The sequence below is a fragment of the Mirounga angustirostris genome, unplaced genomic scaffold (genome assembly GCF_029215605.1).
Source record: "Mirounga angustirostris isolate CCGP_5_RB_7025 unplaced genomic scaffold, mMirAng1.0.hap1 SCAF_2, whole genome shotgun sequence".
Lineage (NCBI taxonomy): Eukaryota > Metazoa > Chordata > Mammalia > Carnivora > Phocidae > Mirounga > Mirounga angustirostris.
This window is the reverse complement of record NW_026991710.1, coordinates 101,040,550-101,061,043: the sequence shown is the minus strand read 5'-3', so window position 1 is coordinate 101,061,043 and position 20,494 is coordinate 101,040,550. Positions and strand designations below refer to the sequence as shown.

At 37.2% G+C, this 20,494-nt stretch overlaps 1 pseudogene; it reads right to left on the bottom strand.

The window, feature by feature from the left end:
• Window positions 1-810: 810 nt before the first annotated feature.
• Window positions 811-20,494, bottom strand: part of LOC135363647 (mitotic spindle assembly checkpoint protein MAD2A-like) — a 51,029-nt pseudogene continuing 31,345 nt past the window's right edge.

The following is a 20,494-nucleotide window of genomic DNA, read 5'->3' as shown; positions in this document are numbered from 1 at the left end:
CTCAAATACTGTTGAGTTCTCCTTCCCCAACTTGGGGTTAGAGTCATGTAGCAGTCTAGTCTTTTTGGCTGAGTCTGTGCACACTGGAGCAGGGGCACCCTCCTTTGTTCCCTAGTCTCTGAGAAGCAATGAGATATACTAGAAAGAATATTGGCCTTGGGGGCGGGCCTGGGGACAGATTCTGGATGTTTGAAGTTGGGCAAATTACCTAGGCTCCCTGAATCTCAGGCTTTACGTGTGTAAAATGGCAACAATAACCCTCCTAGGGTTGTTGTGAGGATTAAAGGAAATGAGTGTGAGTCAGTGAGACTGCCATTCAGAAAGAAATTCACATCCATGTCTAGGTATCCACTGGGCATGTCCATATCTAGATAGCTTTTAAAGAGGTTTGACATCTTTCCCCTGCATGGAAGTGGAGCCTGAGCGGTCGTGCTTATATTCAGAGGCCTTTTTCAGCACAGATAAAATGCCAAAACAATAAAGATTTTGATAGGATGTGTACCTTTGTGCAAACAAGCTTACCTAACAAAATGGTGCAGATAAACGCAGATGACAATGGACTTTATACAAATAAATGAAATTATGTTTCTCTAGTATAAAAATAGATCAAATGGTAAGAGCACAAAAATAGGTGAAATGGTAACATAAACTGACTTGTGTAATCAGAGGGTCAACTCTTGACATTTTTCTCTCTAGGCCTTTTCTAATAGTTTTGTTGCTAAGGCTACAGTGTTTTTGCCAGATTGGAACAGCATTGTCCACTCTAATGAAGCTTAAGTAGCTTTCCCAACTAGATTTTTTTTAATAAGCATCAGTTAATACTGCTGGCTTTCAAAGCCATGTTCGTGATGAATGGAAAGATCTTTAAAGATCTGTTCTTAGAAAATGTAGCTCATAAAATTTGGAATTTAGCAGCATTTCTATTCCATAGTTATTCCAACACAAATTTTTATCACGGTTACACTGAACAAAATAACTTAAAATCTAATTTCACATATTTAATTAAAAAAAGAATAAGAAATTATTATTTACAACTTTAGCCAAAAATTAATTCCCTAAAGAGTAACTGAGGTTACTTAACGAACAATTCTTTTGACTAGTGGGTCAAGTGTCTCACAACTGCTCACAAATGCACACTTGATTTATTCTTTGCACAATATGGATAAGTTACAGGAAGTCATCTGAGGAAAGTGTAAATACAAATGCACCCAAAGAAACGTAGAGTTTTGTAAAGCGGAGTAAATGAAAACCAGTTTGCTCTGGACACTCAATTGCTAAGAGGATGTCAAAGGTAAGAGCCATTAGGAAACGGGTGAAGAAACACTCCTTTTGATGTGCTTGCTGAGGAGCCAGATGAGCTTCCTTGGTCATGGACAGAAGAGACCATCTAAACTCTAAAAAATGTAGTGCAGTTTGCATGCCCGCTGATTCCGCAATTCTACTTGTGCACTAAAGCATGAGAATTAAATTAAATAATTCATGTGAAGTGCTTAGCCAATTACAGATGCTGTATTTCCTTCCTTGGATGTCTATATTTTTGTAGCCAGAAATCCCACTGTTGATTTCCAATAAGAAAAGCTGAATATTACAGCCTTTAAAGTCAAAAGTTCACCTTAATTTGAATATTGCAGCATTAGTGACATCTGGTGGAAAATGAGTTACAATGCGGCATTATAGCTATTCTGATCTTTCCTGTCTAATAATAATATTATCACTTTCATCACATTTTCACATACCCCTTTCCCCAACTCCATGGGAGGAGTATACTTCCCTGCCCCACTGAAGTTTGGCTCAGCCACAAGACTTGGCCAAAATCAGTGGAATGTGGGCAAAAATGTCAGTGTCAAAGTTTGGAAACTAAGCTTTAAAAGTCCTGGCTAGCTATTGCCCCTTCAATGGTAGAATGAAACATGTGACCTGCAGATTTGCATGAGAATAAAACAAGCACCCCAGATAATCCACAGACTTACAGGAAAAAAAAAAAAATGCTTACGGTTATTCTATGGTTGTTTGCTATGAAGCAAAAGCCAACTAAAACATGAGATCGTTATACCTCTGTGTAAAATTCCCATCAAGGCTTGACTTCTCTGTCCAATTGATGACACTGGGAGAAGAGTCCTGAAGACCGGGTGTGGTTCAGTCCCATCTGGGGCTCTGTTTCAGACCTCGACAGGCCCAATCGGAACATGTTGTTTTCATTCCTGTACCTACGGTAAGCAAAACCGAGTCAGAGTCCAGGCCAGGCCTATCAGAGGCCTATCAGACTCTCTTGGAATCTTGGCTTCTCTGTTTAACATGGTATGGAAGTCACGCACGTTTTGTTTTTGTTTTTTGTTTTCCTTCCAAATCTTTATTTAAATTCTACTTCATTAACATATACTGTAATATTAGTTTCAGGAGAATTTAGTGATTCATCACTTACACGTAACACCCAGTACTCATCGGTCATTCACAATTCTTGAACCTGTTGGTTTAAATAGCTCCCTCCTAAGGTGAGCTTCAGGTATAGGAAAGAAGGCAGGACAAGTTTAGTTGGAGCCATAGGCCAAAGCTTTTCCAATTGAGCTTTACCAACAAAGCTCATAGCTTTGTATTTGTATTTCTTAAATGATACATAATCTATAAGGGGGGGAAATTAGCAATGTTAGAAATCACAAATTAAAAGTGATAATATTAGGGTCATTTAATTTGGTAAATAAAAACACAAATGACAGAAATTTAAGTATTACCAATGATATATTAAGAAAGTTGCTACCAGTGAGCTTTTGTGGGGGAAGAACCACATTATTTCCGGCCATTTAGCAGAGGCATTGTGTTTCCTAAAGCAGTTACTGCTTTCTGAAAAGAATTTCAAACTTTTGTCCCAAAAGTAGTTCCAGAATTTTCAACTCTCTCCATATTTTTACTGAGCTTCCATTTCTGCTTTCTTTCTCAACCTAATGTGTCATGTTATGAAGGTTATGTACAGCCAAGAATTCAAATGTTTTAATCTTACTAGTGACCACTTTGTACTATATCTCATGTTGGAAAACCAGACTCTTGACCATACCTAATTCAAAATCATTTCCATTTCTGCATAACTACTTTTCTTATTCAGGCAAGAGTTGTGGGTGGACCTCTAAAATTAGATAGCTTCAACTCTCAAGGGAATGGGCTTTCGCAACAGCATTCACTACACCCATCATCAAATACGGGGACCTACACTTGTCTTGTAGTGAGAGAATTGCCCTTTATTCTTAACAAGCAGGCAACAGGATCAAACAGATCATTCAGGTGAAATAACAAAGACAAATACATATGTGATAAATCCGTGTAGTTACTTCTTGGAAGCTTGCCATGTATTTTCCTCTCCTTCATATCTCAAACTTCAGAAAGGCCAGGACCCTGTTTCATTCATCCCAATACTTGGCACGTTAACAGGTGTTCACTTTGTAATTTTTGAAGGAATGGATACAGGCTATGTGTTTTTACTTTATAGTGAAGATTAACGAGTTAATACATATAAAGAGCTTAGAACAGTGTCTGATACTAAGCACTTAATTATTACAAAATGAGATAAGATTTAGAACAGAGATTAGAAGAGACTTTTTAGAAGTCTGCCTTCAACTGACCTTGGCAAAATAAGGAAGACTAGGCTAGCAATAAGGCTAGGAGTATAGAAAAGTTCTACAGCCCAACATATGCTAAAATGAATTAATTCCAAATGACATGTATTATTTTATACAAAGAATGATGCTTATTTTAAGTCCACAGTTATAAGATTAAAGGGGTATAATCAAAGCTTGTCCATTAAATTGAAAGCACCTCCAGACTGACTCAAGTTTGTATTCTTAGGCCCTGGTAGGTACAAGATATTATTTGCTATACTGAATCCATCCTGCTATTTAACTGTGTTAATACCACACCAATATAAAAATATGTTAAGACAAATTAAAATATACATACTTAACTTTATTACATCATTTAAAGCTTGATTTTATAAAACATAAAAAAAATGTTTAAGTGTTCTGTATCACAGGAATTTAAACAGTGGCAATATACATAGCTTTGTAAGTTCAAGTTATATAAATTAAAATCAAATAATTGGAAATGCTTTTAATACGGAAAATATACAAATAAAATAAATGGCAAAAGGACCTAACAGGAGCAGTATTTCATTACTTACAGATTATCATTAGATAATTTCAGGATCTAAACAAAGACTCTGAATTTTCGGACTTCTTTTGCTGTATTTTATATTTAAATATCTCCCTACCTATATTCCGAATCAAGGTACTTGACCAGAAGGTTTAAGAAGGCATTTAGCTTTATGGCAAAAGCTTTCCATCTACAGTTACCACCTTTAAAGGAATTGACATTAACAATGCTGATGTAATCTGCTAGTTCCCTTCTGAACAATGTGCAATAATTTATACCAACCCTGTATAAAGTCATACGGGTACCAAAAAATGGAACAATTATGCACAGTTCAATAGAAGTATAATGTTAAGTTTTCCCCATCTAAAAATTAACCAGTGAAACAAAATGTATCAACTATAGTTGACTTGGTTTCAGGAAAACCACATCTGAGAGTTATAAGTACATCACTGTCCTTATCTTATCCTCAGTCATTGACAGGAATTTTGTAGGCCACCATGCTATTGACTTTGTGGATTGTAGTAGTAAATGAACGAAGGGACGGACTTCCTTAGAATTGGTAATAAACTGTGGTCCCGACTCTTCCCATTTTTCAGGTACAACCAAATCTTTGTCTGTATGTATCAGTAGATCAAATGAACCTAAATTGGGGATAAGATCATTAAAGTACAATTATTTTTTTCTAAAGTACAACCACCCTTCCTGTGTCTTTCACATTTGAACCATCTATAGTGTCAGAAAAGCTAGTTTACCTTGATCTCTAATCAATTATATTAACTAATTGCTTTTCCTCAATGGAAATTTTAGTACAGAAAATACTGTACTCCTTTTACTTTATGAAAAACTCAAGTTTTTTTTTTTAAAGAGAAAACCACTAAAAATATTTGCAGAAAGTATACAATTAATCATGAGACAGCATGAATCTAAGCCATAGAAAAGATAATACCTTGGTTCTGTGACAGCTGTATCCCAGTGCCCAGAACAGCATCTGGCATGTAGTAGGTATTTAGGATATATCTGATGAATGAAGGAGTAACTAAGAAAACAAAGACACAATTATAGCTATAAATCTTAATTATATACATAGAAATGTGTAGAAAATAAAAATAATGACAGAAATTACATCAAAAGATTCAAGAGTGAGTACTGTAGAATACTTTCATTCCTTTCCTTTTCAGCACTTGTAAATAAAATGCAAATAGCATTACTTTAGCTTTATCACAGTTTTCTCATTCATATAACATGACATTTATAATTAAGAAAAAACTTAATGAGCGCATTAATTCTTAAAGTAGTAGCTTAGTCTTTTCCACAACAAATTTAAGCCAGTGTGAAGTTGTATAATACTTACAAGAAACTTCCAATAGTGGCAGAAATGTCACCGTAGCTGTGATCTGTCTGATCACTGAACGGATTTCATCTTGGATAGCTTTCTGAGACTTTTCTCTGGGTGCACTATCAAAGAAACCAATTAATTCATTTTAAGTTTTAACAAGTTATTTGAAACACAGGTAAGATTATTTATCTGATTAAATGCTTCCAAAATCAAATAAGTAATGCATTCAAAAGGAGGTTTTTTTTAAATGAAAATAAATATATGTCCTTAAGAAACTTAGTAGGCACAATATGTATCTCTATTATTTCATTTATCCTTCCAATCATTTTTTAGGGTTGTTCTTAGTATCAGGTCATTAAATAACAGATGACTAGAAAACCTGCCAAGTACTTCAAGTCAGGAAAGCTTCAGCATGTCTTAAAATAAAGATAACAAGCAGTATCTAAAATATTGAATCGGTATAATCATTTTGGCATTTTTAGTAATGCCTAAATGTCTAATTTCCTATTGCCTCAAATAAGATGTTACTCGTGTATGGCGTTAATAATTAAACATTTTCTAAAACAGACCAAAGGCTTCAGGAGCAAACTCCATCATTTCATTATGAGAGATAGTTCAGAGTTTACAGGTAAGCATGCCTAGGACAATGCTAGAAATTAGCATATAATGATGGGCATCTCCCATCCGGATAATCTAAAAACTTCAGTTTAATGTCTAAGGAGGGGCGCCTGGGTGGCTCAGTTAGTTAAGCGACTGCCTTTGGCTCAGGTCATGATTCCCGGGTCCTGGGATTGAGCCCCACATCGGGCTCCCTGCTTGGCGGGAAGCCTGCTTCTCCCTCTCCCACTCCCCGTTTATGTTCCCTCTCTCGCATGCTCTATTAAATAAATAAATAAAATCCTAAAAAAAAAAAAAAAGGGAATGTCTAAGAAGTCTGTAGCATTAAATGAAATACAGTAGAGCTGCACAGTAAGCTGGGAGAAAGTCTAGGATAATACTTCATGGTTAAAAGTACCTTTCTACAATTCATGAAATGGCCCACCTAGGACGGACACCATGGTAGCTTTACATATAGCATCATAAACACTAAAGTTTGAAATTTATGGATTTAGCCTAAGCGCAATTGTTAAAAGTCCGTGATAGGCAAAATTCTTTCGTGAGCACAATTTGTGAGCCCAATCCTTCTCCACAGGAGATTAAAGATCACATCTAACATACTTAGAAACAAACTACTTTATGTGAAACTAGTTCAATATAAGTAGAACTCATCTAGTAAAAGAAAACAGTTTTGGAAAAAGATCTGTAAAAATGGAAGCAATTTACTTCATACTTACCTGTCATCTTTTGCAGTCTTGTCACACTCGATATCAAATTGCCACCTTTCAAGGACCTCACCACTTTCAATATTTGAGATGACAACCACCAGTTTCTGAACTGAACACTTGTATAACCAATCTGCAATACATAACAAGGAATCTTTTTTGTTTCACTGCATTACAAAACAACTCTCTTCCCAGGTCTCACTTTCTATCCTCAGCAAATTCCTACCGCTAGTATTTCGGAACTCTGCCAACCTGTACAGAAAACCTGCCCCACAATAACCTAGCTCCTGTTTTCAAATTCTCAGTATTTGTACCAGATATAGTACTGAGTGCTGAAGACAGAGTAGAAAACATGAAGTACACCCTAATCCAAGTAAGATGCAGGAGATGGCCATTAATCTAATCACTGCACCGATAAATATAAGATTATAATTGTGATAAACGCTATGAAGGTGCAGTATGTGACGCAATGAGAGCATAATAGAGGAAAACTGGACTCACTCAGGGAGTTCTCACTTGACTTCAGTTCTACAAATAAATTATCATTAAATATGCAAAATGATACAGAAAAGGGTACAGGTCTTAAATATTGAAAAGGGAAGAGCATCTGACCAGAGGATTGAAAGAAGGGTAATACAACTGCAGTAAAGAAAGGGGAGAATGAACAAGGTCAGTTTGTGTACGATACACAGGGGTCAGACCATGCAAGGCCATATGGGCCAAATTAAAGAAGTTACACTTCAAGAACCAGGGAAGTCATTACTGTATTTGAAGTATGGTATGATGTAATTAAATTTGTATTTCAGAACTATCCTTCTGGCTGTGATGTGGAAAGTAGAGTAGAGGTAAAGAGGGGATCTAGAGACACCAATTAATTAGCAATTCAAGCAAGAGGTAATGAAGGCTTAGAGAAGGATAAGCTGGTAGAGATGGATCAGTAGATAGATTCAAGAGATTTCATGGTTCAAACTGTTAGGATTTATTGACTACTTATGAGTAAGCAAGAAGAAAGACTGAGATAGCTCCCAACTTCCTAGTTTATATCACTAGTTGGATGGCTGATCCATTCACTGAGAAAAAGAATGCAAATGGGAGATGATGCTTAAGTTTTAAGATTTTATTTTTAAGTAATCTCCACACCCAACATGGGGCTGCAACTTCATATCTCGAGATCAAGAGTTGCATGCTCCATTGACTGAGCCAGCCAGGAGCGCCTTAAGTTTAGTTTTCAGGTATCACTGCGATAGCCAGATGAAGATATCAACGGAGCCACGAAATATATGAGCACAATTAGGAGAATTGGGTTGGATGTACAGTTGTGAGTCAACTACACCAAGGTTGTTAGTGAAGCTATGTACATGTCAGAGATCATCCTAGAGAGAGATTATAGTGAGAAGAGGGCCTCAGGACAAGCCCTGAATTAATCTTGGAAATTGGGATAGTATACTCAGGAATCTGTAGTGGTTTTTTTTCTTTTTTTAAGAGACAAAACAATTTTGTAATATTTAGGGCTTGTGGGCCACCTAGGTCTCTGTTGCATAGTCTTTAAAAAACAGCCCTTTAAAAATCTGAAAACAGGGCACCTGGGTGGCTCAGTTGGTTAAGCGACTGCCTTCGGCTCAGGTCATGATCCTGGAGTCCCGGGATCGAGTCCCGCATCGGGCTCCCTGCTCAGCAGGGAGTCTGCTTCTCCCTCTGACCCTCCCCCCTCTCATGCTCTATCTCATTCTCTCTCTCAAATAAATAAAATCTTAAAAAAAAAAAAAAAATCTGAAAACATTCTTAGTTTGCAGGCAGTACAAAAATAGCCACTTGCTAGACACGGGCTGTCGTATGTATCAACTTTTTCTTGACATATATCGATTTTTGTCAATTTAGCTCTGAAAAGGAAGAAATTGGGTAGTAACTTAAGGATTTGGGGTGGGTGGAAATTTTTTTCTTTTAAAACTGAAGAGAGATCAAAACAAAGAAATCAAAAATACCAGAGAAGAACTAGGATAAAATCCTTAAGGCTAGAGGAATGGGGATTCAGATTGAACAATTTGCCTCTAAGAAGAGCAATTCCTCCATTTTAACTAAAATAAAAGGGAGAAATTAAATAGGAAGGTCTGCATACATCCGAGGTGAAGAAATATCCTCAGTGTAGTCTTAAAGGAGACAACCCAAAAACCAGTAGCTTAGGTGGGGCTTGCTTCTCCATCAAATTAAGATGACATAGATTATTAGTTGCTTACTAATAATCTTACTTTTTAGCCCTGAATAAAAAAAAAAAAAACAATTAATCTAATTTTAAAAATAAAGCTACTTGATACAAAGAAATATATGACTCATGAATTAAGAAAAAAAGATGACTAGTGTTTTTTGGAACTAGTTTTGGAAGATCAAATGGGGAGCTAGGGAGAAACATCCTACAACAGAAAAATTAGAAGTGGGAATCCTAAGTAGAGAAAAATATGAGGGGAAAAAGGAATAGATGGAGAACAAGTATTGATTCAATATAGTAATTTCTTGAGCTAAAGAAAAACAGTGAGTGCTCAGATAGAAAAGGCTTACTGATTAAAGGCAGGATTTTAAAAAAGACAAATGGAAATATATAAAAAATAAAACTCTACTGGGTGCTCTATTACTTAGTAGTTCTTTTCTTTAAGTTTAGTTTCCAGGTTGGATCCAATTTTATTTTCCTTTAAGTAATGATGGCTTTAAACTCTAGGCAGTTACAGAAAATATATGTTAAAAATATACAGTGGATTTTTCTCCAATAGTGAACACCATCATAAGGACAGAAAATTCCAACTTGTTCCATCTGGCTACATGAACTGCAAAAATCATTTCTAAGGAAGTTGATGGAGACAGTTTTGTGAAGCCATATCAGATTCCTAATATCAAAATATTCAACCCACTCAAACTGCAGTATGGGAAGGGTGGACTTTCTTTCAATTTATATATTATTTGCTTCCTTCCAATTAAGAATCACTATATTTGAGGTTGTAGTGTTTTATACCTTTTTGTACAGAGCTGAAAAATGACCACCAAGATGCCAGAAAATATGGGTTCTACAAGGCCTGCAAAACTCAAAATGGTTTGCAACAATTAAATACCTTTCAGCTGTTCCACCACATCATTTAGGTATTTTATGAGCTCAGGATCAGTTGTTACAAGCAAGGTGAGTCCATATTTCTGCACTCTAGTAAAGGTTTCAGATGGATATATGCCACGCTGATATAAAATGCTGTTGATGCCAAATGCTGGAAACAAAAGGAATGTTAAAGAAAAGTCATTATCACTTTGTAACTCTGGAAAATAAAACATATTTAGATGTGGCTACGTTTCATTAATGGCATAAAACCATAAATGCCTTAACGTGTTTGTGGGTGTTTTGCTGAAAGCAGAGTAGGTAAAAAGTGGCATTAAACATTCTTAAAACCTTGCTTCTAATTAAGAGAGAACACGATACCTGCATTTCTGTGGCAAAAAAAGAGAAAAACGCCAAACTGCATTAATCTACTGTCAAAGTAGTACTACAACTCACTGTAATCCAAGTCCCAATTCAGATTATGTGGTTAGAGGGTGTCAAAATAGGCTTTTGCATCTCAGTTAGCAACTGATTAACTGTTCTCTGCAATGCTCTCAGCAAACCTTTCCCTCTTTTTCCTCCTTTTCTCCTCACAAGTCCTGCCAGATTCTATCAGAAGGCACAACTGTCCTGGTCCGGAATGGCGTTTCCTACATCTAGTCCATCACCGCCAATACCAGAATCAAAGAGGGGCCGAGGGGTTGTTAAAAATATACGTGGCCCCCACCCCGGTCCTACTCCGTCTGAAGTCGCGGAGGCTGGGGGCGGGCGGAAAGTGCCTGGCTCTGTAGTTGAAAGCAACGCTGCAGGTGGAGGGGCTACATCGCGCCGCAGGCCTCAGCAGCACCTAGGCCTCAAGCCCCACCATTAGCAAGGAGCCCGGAGGCGGCGTCTGCATCCGCTTCTTCCTAGATTCTCCCGCCGGGCAGGAGGCTGGGGCAGAGAGAGCTTAATTCGCGGCCTCGCGGCCTCGCGGCCTCCCCTCCACCCCCTCCCGCTTCCCCCGCCTCCGCGGCTGAGCCCCGGGCCTACCGGGCGGCCTGGCCTCAGTTCACCCCGCCCTCCGGCCTGCGCGAGGACGACTTACAGAAGAACTCGGCCACGATTTCGGCGCTCCCGCGCAGGGTGATGCCTTGCTCCCGGGAGAGCTGCAGCGCCATGGCCAGTCCTACAGACGAAGGAGTGCGCTTCCCCCGGCAGAGAGCGACAGCAGAGACGCCCACAGCAGTTCCCCGCCACTCGTTTCAAAAGTAACGGCGCAGCACGCGCTCGGGCCTCGGCGCAGGCGCGATGAGCCTCTAGGCCCCGCCCCGTGGGGCGGGGCCTGCAGGTCCTCTGGGCGCTTTTCGGAGCTGGCCTGTCCGCAGGCGCAGGGGGTAGGCGTGGTCGCCCAGTTCTGGGTGGTCAAGCTCCGCAGGGTCCCGGCTGGGCCTGTGTAGTTGTGGTCTACTAGACCGGCCTGAGGGAAGAAGACGCCAAAACCTGGTGTGTTTTTTTGTTTTTTTAAAGATTTTATTTATTGGGGCGCCTGGGTGGCTCAGTCGTTGGGCGTCTGCCTTCAGCTCAGGTCGTGGTCCCAGGGTCTTGGGATCGAGCCCCGCATCGGGCTCCCTGCTCTGCGGGGGGCCTGCTTCTCCCTGTCCCACTCCCCCTGCTTGTGTTTCCTCTCTCATTGTCTCTCTCTGTCAAATAAATGGATAAAAATCTTAAAAAAAAAAAAAAAGATTTTATTTATTTATTTGAGAGAGAGCACATGATAGGGGGGAGGGTCAGAGGGAGAAGCAGACTCCCCGCCCAGCAGGGAGCCCGATGAGGGACTCGATCCAGGGAGTCCAGGATCATGACCTGAGCCGAAGGCAGTCGCTTTAACCAACTGAGCCACCCAGGCGCCCCAAAACCTGGTTTTAATGGCCGCTCCGTAGGCGTGCGGAGTGAGCGACCAAGGAGCACAATTTGTCAGTTTCAGAGCTGTCTTCAAGGTGATATGAACTGTCCGTCAGCTGCATCTTAAGTGGCCCCAGTGATCCCTAGATTGAAACTAGCGATTGAAACTTTTCCTAGATGCTTTGGGAGTCAGTAAAGAAACCGCGTGCGCGGTAGCCAAGCCACAGCTTGAGAGAGCCTGATTACTCTATGGAATCGCGGCTTTTCTTGAGAAATTGGGTTAGGCTTAAAGGGATGAGCCGCGGCCTTTTTTGTCCTGTGTTTTTGTCTATCCTGGGCTCAGCCTATTTCCACCCAGTTCCGCTGTGAGGCAGTCTGGAGCGGCAGGGACTGCAGTCGAACTTAGGCCTGGTCTACCCCGCGCGTACGCTGCACCCACAGACGCCGATGAGGAATAAGATCTCATTCATCAAAAAGGCCCACGTACCCTGAAGAACTTTTCAGGGAATTTTGACTCACAAACTCATTGACTTCCTGTTAGGATGAGAAGTACTAAAGGGCACAATTACTGTTCATGTCAATTACGGAACAACTTTATTCTTAAAGCAGCTAGAAAAATTATTTGTAAAATGAAGTCTCAAAAACTATGTACCAGCTATACTATTGAATTATATGAGAAATGCATTCGTGTTTTATTTTTCTATTAACAAATTACCACAAATTAATGGTTTAAAATAACACCCATTCATTATCTTAGTCATGTAGATCAGGAGTTCCTATGATATAGCTGGATGCTCTGCTTAAGAGTCTCCCATGGTTGAAATAAAGGTGTCTGCAAGTGGAATCTCATCGAAGATCTGGGGTTCTCTTCCAAGCCCCTTGGTTGTTGGCAGAATTAATATCCTTGTTTCTTGGACTGAGGTGGTTTTGCTAGTTGTTGGCCAGAGGCAAATTTTGTGCCTTTGCCAGGTAGTTCTTCCATAGGCCTTCTCATACTTTCAGTCTCTCAGACTTGATGGAGATCCCTTTTAAGGATTCATCTGATTAGGTTAGACCTAGTCAGATAATTTCCTCTTTGATGAATTTAATCCGGGAAGTGATATCCCATCATATTCACAGGTTCTGGCCACACTCAAGCAGAGATTATTTATATAAGATGTGCTCCTTAGAGGCCATGGATTTTGTGGCCATCTTAGAATGCTGCTTATGACAGTGTTACATATCAGATTTTGATCAGTTTGAAGAGTAAAACATAGGTAATAGGCCGAGTAATCCTAAAATATTTTCCTTACATCCTTTAGTCTCTTGTACCTGTGTGTTTGTGTGTTTGAATCACCATCTTTTCACTCCTTCCATCAGGAACTTAGCATCAGAATTCTGGCATCACACTGGTAGAGCATGATGCCCACCTTACTACAAATAAAAATTGTTTCTCTTTCTAAGGAACTTTATGTCAGTACAGAGCACTTCAGGAAAGACTTTCTTCAGTTTCATGGTAATATAGTTTTGAAATTACCTGAAGATACAAATAATTGTTAGTATAATTTTGGAGATTCTAGAGCTTAAAAGGCTGGCAAAATAGATGTTTTCCATATATAGAAGTATTAAATATTTTTTTTGTGCTCTGTGAGATGTAAGAAATAATTATGTTTAGAAGACCAAGTCTGTACTTTTTGAGGAGTTTGTAATCTAGTTTTGTTTAAATATGCATACTTGAGGGGCGCCTGGGTTGCTCAGTCTTCAGCGTCTGCCTTCGGCTCAGGTCATGATCCCAGGGTCCTGGGATGGGAACCCCATTGGGCTTCCTGCTCAGCGGGGGGCCTGCCTCTTCCTTTCCCACTCCCCCTGCTTGTGTTCCTGCTCTCACTCTCTCTCTGTCAAATAAATAAAATCTTTAAAAAAATAAATAAATATGCATACTTGAAAAAAAGAAAAATTGAAGTCTCATAATTTGGCCTTATCTGGCTTCTGCCTAACTCTTCGGCTGCCTTTCAGATTACTTTCCTAATCTGCCCGTTCCTTTAGTCATTTTTCCACCTCAGGGCTTTTCGTAATGTGCTTTTTTCTGCCTAGAAATTTCTATCCATTCAAATTGCTAATTATATTTATACTTTTTTTTTTTACTTAAATGTAACTGTATTCTAGAAATTTTCTTTGACCTCTCGGACTATAAAATCCTGCCCTATGCATTCTCATAGCATCTCAGAACACTATTTCAGAGCATTGTTTTCATTCTTACAATGAAAACAATGACATTGTAATAATTACGTCATGATTTGTGTTATATCTTCCTTGTCACCATGGAGGATCCATGATGACAGTGGCTAGTCCAACAATATTTGTTGAATGAATGATCATTTGAATACTTGCCTAGGAAAATTTCATGGAAGAACCCAAGACATTTTCAAATTGGAGAGCAGGTTGGATGGATGAGGTGAGGCCACATTTTGGGAGCTTTGAATATCCATCTGAAATAAGTTGGACGTACCAGGGATTTCTAGGCTCTTAGAATTGACATAATTAAAGGGGTATTTTTTTCAAGTGTAAATTCAGTAGTGGTTGTAGAATGGATCGTATATAGGACGGTCTCGAGTGGTGGTCCTCAAACTTGAGAGTGTGAAAGAATCACTTGGGTATTTTGCTATATGTAGATTCCTGACTTTTATTCTCCCTTCTCCAAATCTAATTCAGTCCAGTACCATAGCCACTAGCCACAGGTGGCTCTTAGGCACTTGAAATGTGCTTGTCTGAACTGAGATATGCTACAAGTATAAGAATACCAGATTTCAAAGACTTAGTATAAAAAAAAAAGAATGTAAAGTATCACAGTGATATGTCTTTCAATCGATTACATATTGAAATGATATTTTCACATGTATTGGATTTATTTCACTTGTTTCATTTTAGTTTTTTAATCTGACTACAAGAACATTTAAAATTACATGTGTGACTCATGTGAGATTTCTGTTGGACAGTGCTGGTCTACTTTATGGGGTCTAGGAGATGACATGTTTTAACCAGCATCCCAAATGATCCTTACATTACTTTTAGAAAAGCATTAGACCATAATGGATATTTTAGTATTGCAGGCCCAGGAGGGCCTAGGAGGTTGAGAACCTGGACTAGATGGATGCCAAAGAGTTGGAATAATGAATCATGGAACACTACATCAAAAACTAAAAAAAAAAAAAAAAGAAGGTATACATATACATATGTATATATATGAGAGCAAGCTATTTGGAGGCAAGAATTGAATCGATGACTTAAAAGGGAGAAGAATGTACTGGTAGTACAGATAAATCCAAGGTGGCAAGCCTGCACTACAGGCTAGTGTTGGTGAAGTCTATGGGTATGTTAGGAAGAACTGCCCAAACTCAGCCTATTTTATTTCTTACTTATCACATAAACACTTAAGTTTCCAGAAGCTTTGGAGAGATGTCTTTCCTATTAATTTTAATTGCTCCATTCGACATTGACCTATCTTATCTAAATCATCTTATCTTTATAGAATGTTTTTTAGAAACTTGTTTTCAGTTACTTGAGTTTAGATTTATTTATAATTCAGTGAAGTCCTTCTAATATTTGGGGGAAAGCTATTTGGACAGTGAGAAGTATAAATATAAATTAAGATTTATTTCTGAAGAAAATTCAAGCAGAGAGCATAACCAAACAAACCCATATCACCAAAAGAGATAACTATGAAAAAGTGTGTCATAAACAGGCTTAAATTCAATATTAGGATGCTAAAACCAGAAATGAAAATTTCTAAAGCTAGAATCAAATGGAATTTTAGACTGAAAGTAACTTAATTAATGACTTAGTAGAACAATCTTATAGTTGAGGAAACTGAGGTCCTGAGTGGATACATGGTTAGTCTAAGATTCAATATCTAGTTAGAAGATTTAATAGTAGAATCTAGAGTTTCTGACTTAGTCTCTTGTTGAATTTTATCAATTTGAAGACATGCTAATTAATGCTCTTGTTTTTAAAAAATCAACTGATTTTAGATTAAGGTTTTTTTTTTTTTTTAAGATTTATTTATTTATTTTAGAGAGAGAGAGAGGAGCATGAGTGGGAAGGGAAGAGGGAGAGGGACAGAGAATCTCAAGCAGACTCTATGCTGAGCGAGGAGCCCCACATGGGGCTCAGTCCCAGGATCCTAAGATCATGATCTGAGCCAAAACCAAGTGTTGGACCCCTAACTGACTAAGCTACCCAGGTGCCCCAAGATTAAGGGTTTTTATTCAATAAACTGTACATATAACTTGTCAAGAAAACGGCAGTTACAATCCATAATGCATTTTATGTTAATACACAAATTGTTTCAACTGCGCCAGAAGATGGCGCTATTTACACGTGAAATAATACCTTTCAAAAATTCAGTGCATATGTTTCAATTTGTGCTTCAGTTCAAAGTAAAATTAAGGGAAAATGTCTTTAGTGGCTTCTAAGGTATCGGTATATGTGAAATACATCAGAATGAAAGATTGTTCATGATATACTACAGAATTCATATATTATAAACATTTAGTATATGGATGCTCACTATATTTACACTTAATTTACATATTGTTTTTTACATGGAAAAAGGAAACATTTTAGGTAGTTGAATCATTATTCTTGCAGACTTACGAAAGTTTTCCTTCAGATCACTAGGTGTTATTTTATTCTTGAGGCCAACATCTTGACATAAAGCAGTTTGTTCTAAATCTGTTAAAGCAGAGGGATAGTTTATGATAATTTTAATAAGGTGCATTTACTAAATTTTGAAAAAAATTACTGTGCACATAGGTAATAAATTAATTATTAATTATGTCAGTTTGCAGAATTTGCTTTTTTCTTTTAAAAAAAAGGATGTTGTCATAAAGACCTATTTTCCTCACATACTTTCCCGCTAAGGACTTTCTTTGATTGTTGGTCCACATGTTCAAAAAGATAGCACAACACATTTGAATCATGACATTGTATTAATAAGCAATGGCTTAATAGAGTGAACAAATATAACCCCATACTGGTGTAATTTATAATTTTTAATGATCCAGTTGATATACAGGATATTATAATCTTTTCTTTAGTAAAAATTGAGAAAATATTATTGAGAACCAAATATTATTGAGAACATAGTAATAATTCCATAAGTTCTTATAATGAAAAATATGGGCTGTTTCTTATCAGAAAGTATTACTGTGTTTTGTTATGATTTTGTTTTGATATTATAATTCTCTTATGATAATGGCATATAATCACTTAGAAGTCTTTTCATGGCTCAACCAGGATTAGGTGTCAAAGGTATAATTTTAAAGGCAGGTGATAGTCTTATGCATAGTTAATCCCCAGACTGATGGAATGTGTGTGTGTGTGTGTGTAACATATATATGAAGAATGGGTTCTGCAATCAGTTGGATTTGACAGCACGGTGTATTTTGAAATGTAATTGAAGCTCAAAACAACTTAGAACAGTTTCAGGTACAGAAACTATCAACACAAAGCCTCTATGAAGAATGAAAAAGCCATGGTTGCTATGAAATTAATAAAAATAGATTGAATTTCTTAAATGATTTTATAATTATATATTAAATCTCATCAAACATTCTATGCCTATCATACATTTTTTGTTTGTTGTTTCTGAATATTCTGTATATAGGGTTATTTTTATTATTGCCCATATGTAAGTAAAGGTGAATTAGTTCTGCTAAATCTGTCAACTAATAATTAGACCAAAATTGTATCTGAGTGAATAGAAAGATATTTTTTGAGGAGTTCTACAGACAAAATAAAATAAACCATAAATTTGGGTCTTTCTCAAATATTTGTGAATACCAACTTATAAAACACTCATGAGAAGACAAAGCTTTGTGAAAACATGGAAAATCACTTTACTTTAAATTTATATTTTTCTATTTAGATAAACTTGGTTCTGTCAACTGGAACTGTTCTCTTATAAGCTGCCTTGTGTTTATAGCTCATTCAAACAATATAGTAGTCAAGCCATATTTATCAGGTTACAGATCAGTCATGCACGTTAATTCTATTATTTCTGCTGGGATTTCCCACTTAAAAATTGATGATGACAGTGGTTTTTATTCTTGAGTAATGTACATAGTCTGTTTAACATCAACTGACAACAAAACGTCTTACTGAACCCTAGAGTTTTTGGTTTAGTGTTGGAGATCAAGTGGATTAAAAAATAAATGGTATCTTTTTATTATTGCTTAGTTTCGGTATAGTTGTAAATAAAGATGCTAACTTTTCACACTGAAATAGATGGCAATTATCTGTTGTAAGGCTGTCTTTTGGATGATCCAGAATATACCTTTTTAAGCCCGTGTTACATTCATATCAAAAGGAGACTTGAAATGAAGTTTCATTAATTTGTTTATCTCCAAGAATATTCTTGCAGACCCTTGTCTGAGAAACAGCAGGCCGTAGCATTCAGATATTCAAAATGTATTCACAGAATTTGGATATTCTTAAAAGTGAGGTGTGGTTATGAGTTTGTATAATTAAGAGTTATTGATGAGATGGGTTCCTTTTGGGGTTTGGAATTTTACATTAAGATTCTTATTAAATTTGAGTTATCTTTAGTTTCCATTGAATTAATAAGAAATTATAATATTTAACTCCTAAAGGCAGCCGAATATACTACTGTAACACTGTTAAGCGTCTTAGGGACTTAAAAAGTTCTGTGCTGCTCTCAGATGGCTGCCTGCCTGAGGAAAAAGATCAGGAGTGTGGGAAGGGCAGGCCATTACTTAATGCCTCAGGTCCCCCTGGACCTTGACGGAAGGTTATTTGAAGGACCCTGGAAATGTGTATACACCTTCCTCTTTTCTTTCTCAAAGATCTTGTTTAAAATAGTGTATCCCATTAGGAATAGAAAAAATGATGAATATACACCAATATAGGTTTATTTATCTCTAAATTATAAACTTTTCCAGACTATTAGGTACATGTAGTATATACTATATATTTATATATATTTAAAATATATAGGTATTTCAAATGTTATATTTTATATATGTTATATTTAAACATAATAAATATGTATATATTTAAAACATACACAAGTTAGAAATTAAAGAAAGATGAGATGAATGTTTCTTTCGTTTTTTTTTTTTTTTAATTTATTTATTTGAGAGAGAGAGAATGAGAGAGAGCACATGAAAGGGGGGAGGGTCAGAGGGAGAAGCAGACTCCCGGCCGAGCAGGGAGCCCGATGCGGGGCTCGATCCAGGGACTCCAGGATCATGGCCTGAGCCGAAGGCAGTCGCCCAACCAACTGAGCCACCCAGGCGCCCGAGATGAATGTTTCTTTTAAAAATGATACTTGTTGGAGCACCTGGGTGGCCCAGTAGGCTAAGCGTCTGACTCTTGGTTTCAGTTCAGGTCATGATCTCAGGGTTGTGAGATCGAGCCCCCACCTCTGGCTCTGAGCTCAGCTCAGCTCTGAGTCTGCTCCAGATTCTCTCTCCCTCTCCAGTCTCTCCCACTCTGTTCCTCCCCCCCACTCAGGCTCGCTCTCTTTCTCTCTAGAATAAATAAATAAAATCTTTAAAAATGATTCTTGTTATATCACTAGAAAATAATTTATTTTTATGTTCACTAAATGTATTAATAACTATTAAAATTTATGTGGTTAATATGCCTCATTTTAAAAAAAATTTGGTTTAATTATTTGTAAATGATTTAAAAGTCTGATACTGAGTTCAGTTTATTTTAATACTTGGGAGTTTTTTGGTTTGTTTTTGAAGTTTTTGTTTTTAGGAGGATACAAATGGAAGAAGTCCATTAATGACTTATTTATTTATATTTATCTGTATTTTTATAGTTTTAACAAATGGATCTAAAACCAAAGATTTAAGCAGTTTTCGCCCATTTCTTAAAAATATGAAAACACATCTTTCTATTAGTTTGGAATTAATTGTTCCCATCTTTTAATTGCCTTTGGAACTAATTTGTAATTTAGAAAAATTACAAATGGATTAGAAAAATTTGTTTCCAAGGTTTGTTTTCAATTGTACAGATGAAGTTTTTTTTAAAAAAATAATCGATACAAACATGCTGTCTCAGCAGCATGACTGTCTTTTGAAAAACATTTGCTCATTCATTTAAAAAAGTCACTTTTCCTTTTTAAGAACATATTGAGTGTTAATTTTTCTGAAATTCTTCTTAGATAGCACAGTACCGAGTGTTGCCTACATAGAGAAAGGGTGAGTAAATTTGAAACAGTTGACCTTCATTTCCTCAATCTACCAACAGTGACCTGTAACTTTCTGATAGGGTGCTGGTGTCAATCTATTTGTTACATTTTAGTACAGTTTAGTGTATTTTCTTAGATTAAAAAATCAATATAAGTAGACATTCTAACAGTTCTTCTTATACCCCCAAGGGACTATTTTGTGCACATATTCCACTTTGGAAACCATTAGTTAAAAGTATGTTTACAGGAAGGATAAGGTACCCTGAGTTGGGGACAGTAGTGTTCCCTCCTTGCCCCCCCTCTCAGGTACACATGGAATAGACAAATGTAGCTTGGATGACTGACTTGCCTGTGTGGAATGTGAGCTCTCATTCTCCATGCCAGCTTCTGCCAGATCAATCCTGTGAGGAAAAGACATGATTTTTATTGGGAAAAGGTGCCCCAGACTTTTGAACACCATTCATTTTCCACTTAAACCTGCTGAAGGCACAGAATAAAAACCCTCTTCGGAGTTTCAACAGATTCTTATATGGTAAAAGTCC